This window comes from Chrysoperla carnea, chromosome 5 (genome assembly GCF_905475395.1).
Source record: "Chrysoperla carnea chromosome 5, inChrCarn1.1, whole genome shotgun sequence".
Classification (NCBI taxonomy): domain Eukaryota; kingdom Metazoa; phylum Arthropoda; class Insecta; order Neuroptera; family Chrysopidae; genus Chrysoperla; species Chrysoperla carnea.
This window is the reverse complement of record NC_058341.1, coordinates 3,326,429-3,334,909: the sequence shown is the minus strand read 5'-3', so window position 1 is coordinate 3,334,909 and position 8,481 is coordinate 3,326,429. Positions and strand designations below refer to the sequence as shown.

The following is an 8,481-nucleotide window of genomic DNA, read 5'->3' as shown; positions in this document are numbered from 1 at the left end:
TTTGTTTTTATTTGAATAAAAAACCTTTTCTCGGCTAATTTTGACAAAAAAATTAGCAAAAATTGGGTCGAGAAGTAACTTTAGAAACTGGCCATTCAATCACAAAAAGGCTTCTAACTAAATCGTTCCAAAAAATGTATACTCGCTTTGTACTTATCGGAATAACATGACAATATTTTTATATTCCACCTTCGATAATTACACAACTTTCATTACATTTATTAACTCTTATAAAATGTTGGTAGTTTAGTTATAACTGACTATATATACATGTTTATTATATACAACCGCAATGAAAACCGTATATACGTTTTCCCGTGTATTTTCAATGTTTGGTTTCTGGTTACATACCTAGTATGTAGTACCAACTATACCTACATATAAAACCAACCAAATATACAACAATTCATCCCCTTTTATGATACATTCCATGATATATATTCGTCATTGTCCGTCATCAAACATGTAGCAATCCTCAACTCGACGTACCTACTAGAAACAATGTATATATGTTTGGAAAGCTTTATTATTATTATTATACAAAATTAAAATTTTCATGTTGGGTCAAGAGCCGGGCGAAGTATTTGAAATGTCATTATAAAATGCCAGGAAATGACCACACACAAACCTTATGGCAATTGGATTATTTACGTCAATAATGAATTTTCGGCAAAAACTTTCGTAATTTTTCTAAAATCCTTCTATACATTGTTTCTTCATTTAAGATGAAGACATCCTCATAGTTTCGTTACTTTTTGATGGAATTTATATTCCAATAAATAACGAAAATATGAGAGTGTCTTCATTTGAAATGCGACACACCTTATATATCGAAAAAGGTGAGGCTGGGTGAAAATTGCTAAAATTTAAAAAATACCGCCCATAATATAATATCAACTGGCTTTCAAATTTAAATTTTTGACCGGAAACATAAAAAAAATCTTTATTTTCGCCAATAATAACGAGTTTTACGAGTTTTTGGAGAAAATTCGAAATTTTTTCAAATTTTTATATCTCGAAAACGGTGAGACTATACGTAAAAAGTTCAAAGAATGTGTTGTCCGGAAATAGAGAACTTCTGTCTCATTTTATGGTCGTAAATCAAATAAAACTCTAGTTCGCATGAATATGAGTTTGTTGAGTATACACTCAGGCAAATCTTTTCCACCAGCTTCCATAAAAATCTATTGACACTGATTCGATTGAGAGGTCGGACTGTTTTTTCCGGTTTTTTTTCCTCGATAATATAGTTAAGGATGTATGAGCATGGTAGTGGGGGCACAAATTTAAAAATAGATATTTTCAATTTTGATGATAAATTTATATTATTACTTGACGATATAAGACGAAAAGTAAGAATAAAATTGTTCGATATTTGGCTTAATTTTCAAAATATCGAAAATTGAAAATTTTGTTTAATTATTTAGCTTTCGATATTTCGAAAACCAAGACACATATCGAAAAATTTTATTCCTATTTTTCGTCTACATTCATGAAGTTATAACAAAATTCATCATCAAAGTTGAAAATAAGATAAAAATAATTTCAACCCTTAATCTACCCTGCTCTTACATCCCTTATATGGACGGTGACACTTAGTTTTTTTCTTTTCTAATTCATTGCTAATATGTTTACTTTCTATTAAAAAGTTTTTTTTAAATTTGTTTTCATTCATTCCAAATGAAAATTATCAAAAACTTCCAAAATATGTCGTTTTTTGAGATTCCTCCATAAGAGCCAATGTATTTTATATCGATTTTTAATGACTTTTTTCTTAAAAATTTGCACGGATACCTAAGCTGAAATTTTAACCACATATTCTTTGAGTAAAAGACTACCTACAAACAAATTTTGAGCCTTTAAATCAAACATTGTTGTCATGCTCATACATCCTTAAAAAAGAACTCACAAATTTTCAACCATTTTGAATTGACAGACAATTACCACGCTTGATCCTATCCTCATGTGTGTGTTCGTTTGTGTTATTTTGTGTTTGATACAACACTGTTTTATAAGTTTACATTTACACAAATGTTTACAATTAATGTAAACAACATCTCTATATATGTATACATATATTTATATACTCTTGTAAATATCATTTTCCCATAATATTCAAAATACAATTGACGCACCACACAACACAAGTTTAAATATTTGTGTTATATGTTAACTGGTATCATGTTATTGTGTATCGAACAAAAGTTGTATCAATATTTATCACACAGAAAAAAGTGAAGAGAGAGAAAAGTTTATGGATCCATCGTAGATTAATTGCTCTTTTTGGTAGATTTGATATTGTTCAACTATCTTAAGATGTTTCGATACCAAAACGAAAGTGTTACCAAAAAACTGAAATTTTGTGTATCGATTAATGAGTATTTAATACGCCTTCTGTAGAAATTCCAAGTCAATTTTCTGTACGGTTTCACGATAAATAAATTATTAAAAACAGCCCTTGTTACATGGTGGTTCATGAAGAAGTCGTAATAAATGGTTTTTTAGCCAAATAGTGCTTTCAAAAATGTTTTACCATTTACATAAAAAACTTTTATTAATATTCCTCAAGTTTTAAGCTTTAAAATCATACCAAAATTAAGAACTGTGCTTAAAAATTAAAAACTTTTTAAAAACTAACTTCTCTAGACTAATGTTAAATATGCCTACTTTTGAAGTCCTTTATTTTTTTTTAAAATAAGTGGACAAACGCCCTTCTTCCTTAAAATTTTCAGAATTGCTGTTCTCGTTCATCCTTAGTTAAATTATTTATGCATCTATATAAACTTTGTACATCTATAGATTGTTAAAAACCACATATTTAATTTATAGTTCGAGAGTCAACTATAAAACATCTATTGTATTTTTATTTAACAAATTTTGTTTATAATTTTTTTTTTTAAAAACAACAAAAATTTTATAGTTAGTGTATTTTATATATGTTTGAAAAATAAAATTGATGATGAAAATTTTTAATTATTTTTAAATAAATTTCATGTAAAAAGTTTTCACTATTTAAAAAAAAAAAAAGTTTTTCGTTTATTTTTCAAAATTATTTTCTATTATTATGATAATTATTTGATTTTTTAAACTATTAACAAACTATTTTTGTACAATTGAAGGAAGTATGACCTCCAGGGCAATTTTGGATAAAAGGTTTGATTTATTTTAAACTGTATATCACGTGACCTAAAACGCGAGTAAGCCCTGATGTGATGTCATATCGGTATGAGCCCTAGACCATCAGCTAGTTCAGTGTAGACAGCTGGGTATAATATATCCATAGATAATAAGTATTTATATTTATTATAATCAGATGTCGATGAATATATCTGTCAAACTTATTTGTGTTATTTCGTGTAATGATACCGATATTACGTCATCAAATTTGATGCCCGCGTTTTTGACAGTTTAAAAAAGGTTTAAAATTTAATATAAGTTTTTGGCAAGAAAGCGTGTGTATTTTTCTGAAACAAATTTTTGGTACCTTTTTATTAGCAAAATCAACATTTTGAAGTACTTTTTTGTAAAGATAATCATTTGAAAATATTATAATATTTCATCAAAATTTTTAAGATAATTTAATTTTTGAGAATAAAAAAAACACAAAATATAATTATAATTGTGATTTACAATTAAAAAGATTGTAAATTAATTAAAATTTCCAAAGAAAACAAATTGCAAATTACATCACAAAGATTACCCTTACAAATTAATAATTCAATATTGTGTCATTCAAGTATCAAATTATAAATTTAAAAATACAAAGTTTTATTTAAAAAAAATTTTATCAAAAGAAAGTTATAAAATTATAATTTAATATAAGCAACCGTCTTTACAAACAAAACCCCTCGTGAAAAAAATAAACCGAAGAAGAACTTTCTTTGAAAGAAAGTTTTTCCTTGGTTTTAAAAATAGATATTTTTTATTATTTATGAGAGAATTATCTCCATAAAATCAATTATGAGTTAAAAAGAATTACATATTTACCAACTTTTTTTTTTTTTTAATCTAAAAGTTTTTTGATTTATCAGGAGACATATTGTCTTCGTTTCGTAATCGAAATCCTGTGGGAAACCTTCATACTATATATTTGTTGTATGTATGTCTTCGTGAAATTATTTTTCAAGGAAAAAATTATTTCTATCTTTAAAAATTCAAACAATGATTTTATCGAAATGAAAAAAATTCATGAAAAGTTTATTTTTCTGGAATTATTAAGGATAAAAATTGAAAAATATTTTTTTTCAATATTGATAGTGAATTATGTTTTAACTTGACGATATAAGATGAAAAGAAACACAAGTATTCGATATCTGGCAAAACTTTTGCCACACATTCTTTGAGTAAAAGCTTACCGGCTTTGAGCCTGTAAATCAAATATTGTGGTGAGCCACTAAATCAAACTATCTTTTGTATTCTATTCATAAGCTTGGTGAAACAATAAATCGATTGACTCAATTTTCTCGTCCAATTATCAGATAAAAAAAGATTATGACCATTTCAAAGAAATAAATATATATTTTACACTTTTTCAATTATCTATTTTACAATAAAATCAATTTCAAATTCAAATCACCCTTTTCAAGCAAACACCAGTAAATTCAATTATTTTAAACGTTTTATCAACTTTAAAAAAAACGAATATCCCCAATAAAGATTTATAGTATCAGAGATAATATCGATATCGATAAATATAAATGAGATACATTTTGAAATTTATTACCACTGTCCAATGTCGAAATGTGAAAAGAGTATTTTAAAGTTTTCATTCTTATAGAAAAAATATAATAAATAGTTCAATAAAATAAATTCTATTTCGTGTTCAATCGTTTTTGAAGATATATTTATTGTGATAACAAAAAATAGAATAATCGTGAAGTCATGAATATAAAAAATGTTGTAAAACTTTTGTTAGTTCCTTTGGGATCTTACGTCTTTGTAAATCTAAGTTTCCTCATTGTAAAGTAAAAAGGGCTCAACTATACTTATTTCCAAATATTTTTATACTACGATGTCACGGGCAGACAGACAGATAAATACACATAGAGGTCAATATTATAACACTGATTTTTGGTTCGGGGTTTAAAAATATGATTTTCGATTCTTGACCATTAAAATTTCACAGCAAATTCGTAAAATCAAATTAAGGAAATATCTTTTTATCCAGATACTTTTCGTAACATTTAACCTAAAACTTTTAATTCATTAAAAGAGGGGGTATAGATTATTGAGCTTTTATCTTTATCATAACATTTATAATATTTAAGAACAAATATTTGTACATCAAAAACAGATGCTTTTTCTTTTTAACCCCACACAAAATATCTCTACAATATCTCTTTATGTATCTATGTTATAGTAAATATTATATTATAACATAATCAAAAATGTATGAAATATTATTTTGTTTTGTAGGGATGAGTTTCCCTTTTTCTAACTCCCTGATGGCTTGTTGCTTCCAGACATTATTAGATTCTCTACATACATATAGAAATAATGTTCGAAAATATGTTATGATTATAATTTGTGTTTTGTGCTGTTTAAAAAGTTTACCTAATTTATTATTAATTGTTTTATTTCTATATAAAATATAATTAACTAGCTGCAAAGCTCGACTTTTTTCGACTATGTTTCATAATCTGATTTTTGAAAATGGCCTTAAATGAATCTTTTCAAATAAAAAAATTAGCGATGACATAGGAAAGAAAAGAGTCAAGTGTCTGAATATATATTAGCGATGTACGTGCAGAGTAGATTTGGGGTTGAAATTATTTTTATCTTACTTTAAACTTTGATGATGAATTTTACTATAACTTCATGAATGTAGACGAAAAATAATTATAAAGTTTTTCGATATTTTCCTTGGTTTTCGAGACATCGAAAGCTGAATAATTTAGAAAATTATTCAATTTTCGATATTCTGAAAATTACTCCAGATATCGAAAAAATTGTATTCTTAATTTTCGTCTTATATCGTCAAGTTATAACCATAATTCACCATCAAAGTTGAAACTCAAATTTGTGCCCTTTCAACCCTGCTCATACATCCTTAATTTGAATAATAACAGTGGGAAAAATAAAAATAACAATTCAGTTTCGATAAACAAACTATTAATATTTAATTTAACCCTTTTTGACACTGATAAAAGAAATATTTGGATTATAGAAAAATAATTTAGGGAAAAATTGTGGAATATCTATCATAATAATAATAATTTTTATATCAAAATAAAAATATTTTTATTCTAAATTCATAGATAAATAATATTAATAATACTTTAAATAAATACAATATTTATTATGTCAAAGGCATTGACATAACGTACGCCTGCAAATCTGTCATTTTTATTCAATTCGAGAATGATCGATTGAACCATCAATCGATTAATCGAAATATTTCTAAGATTATAATATTTTGATTATAATAAATGCTATAAATTATTTATTTATATGCAATTACCGAGACCCAAGATTAATAAATAACAAGCAACTAGGATAACTAACAGAGAAAATGGTTTAAATATTCTAAATATATTGACATGACGTAAAGCTTATAAGTTAATGTATATCTATTTGCAATTTTCTCGATTGGGAACGGTTTTGGAAATTTTCTTGGATTTCATAGGACTGCCGTGTTTTTCTTGCTAATCGCGCGTTCAATTCGCGCTCCCAGAAGTATTATTTTAAGAATTTGAGATAAGAATTTCAAAACTTTAAATGTTAATATTTTTTGATTTATTATCAACAAGCCTCGGTAGCGCAGTAGGTAGCGCGTAAGTCTCATAATCTTAAGGTCGTGAGTTCGATCCTCACCCGGGGCATTATTTTTTTTTAAATTTCCAATGAATCATCAGCAATGATATTTTACCTACAATTTTTTAAAGTCTGAAATTTTTCTTAGTCCCAAAAATCTTCGTTACGCTACTGGATAATCTATGATGACACAATATTCTATGAGACCCTTGTAAAAATATTTAATAATAATTGCAACAGACACATTTATAATTGGAAAAAGCAAAGTGTTAAAAAGCACTTATCTACACACACACACACTCTCACAAAACAGGATTCAGGATAAAATATGTAGTATCCTGCTGTGATTAAATATCATCTATATGAATTTATATTCCTTACTATTTAATAACTGATTTGTGTTTGTATTATCCTGTGTGTTATCCTTCATTTATCCTGTAATAATAACACATAATATCTCTATGCGTGTTATATAAAAAAAAGTTTTTCAATTTAAACAAATTTACAAAACACTGTGTCTCTTTTTTTTGCTTGTTTTCATACAAAAGTTGTAAAATATTACATATATTTATTGAAAATTTATCTATTAAAACAGCTGGTTATGACATCCCTTTTTTGTATAAAATCTGTGTATAAAACATCCCTATTTTAACACCTACCTCCCTTGTGTCGATTGAAGAATGATTATCAGTTTTTGATTATATGATTCATCTTCAGATGTGATTTTAGTTTCAAAGAATTCATGAATTTTAAAAATCGTATTTTTCCTTTTTTGTTGCACGCTATTCCACGCTTTTTGTACAACCAAATCTATTTTGTCGCTTAGGAACTCGCTTTAAAAGACTACAATCTAAACTAGAGACTAAATCTGCTAGCACTTTCATTTACCAAGTCTTGGATAATGGATCCATCTTAGAGATCAGTATGGACTTTGCCTTTACTTTTCGGGTTTGATAAAAAAATAACTGTCTCAACCTCTGTATCTTCTATTGCCCAAGAGCTCTTTATTTCCCAAAAGTAGTTGTCCCGTTTCTCCATAAAATCACCAAATAGCTTCACAGATGTGCCAAATCTTCGAACAAGTATTCTTCTTTGTATGCCACGAAGGTGTCTTTAGTTGGGAAGGCTAAAATCTATAATCCAGAAATCTTAAATTTTGTATGAAACCTAATGTCTGTAAGTATCTATTATGGCAACAAATTTTTATCCGCCAATTTAATGAACTGTATAAATATAATTGACTCCAATAAATAACCGTTAAATAAACAAATGAATACAAAAAAAAACTCTAAAGAATAAAAACAGATGCGTGTAGCTTCTAATCTAATGGCAGTCGCTTCACATCTTACACAATAACTCCGTCAAAATCAAAAGATCCTCATTATCATTTACAATAAATTATTATTATTAAAATATTTCCTACTGAGTAATACATGTTATTACATTTAAATGTAATTCCAATAGGTACTTATTAAACAAAGATAGGTAGAAAAATTATTACAAGTAGTTTTTGGAACCATCTCTGTTTTAAGTGCAGTGCTTTAAAAAATCAAGAACTGGCTGCATATCACAATACAAAAAAATCAAATCACAAAGAAAACAATAATACGAATCAAATATTTAACATATTGTGAAGAAATCAAGTGAGAACAGTTGAGATACGATTAATGGTTTTGTAAATCAGATGAAGTTCATGTACATAGACAGATAAGATTAGCTTTTGCCTTC

At 26.7% G+C, this 8,481-nt stretch overlaps 1 non-coding gene across 1 annotated transcript; it reads left to right on the top strand.

The window, feature by feature from the left end:
• The first annotated feature begins 6,748 nt into the window (after positions 1 to 6,748).
• Trnam-cau lies at positions 6,749 to 6,821 on the top strand. The gene has a single exon. It is a non-coding gene; the product is annotated as a tRNA-Met (tRNA).
• The last annotated feature ends 1,660 nt before the right edge of the window (positions 6,822 to 8,481 follow it).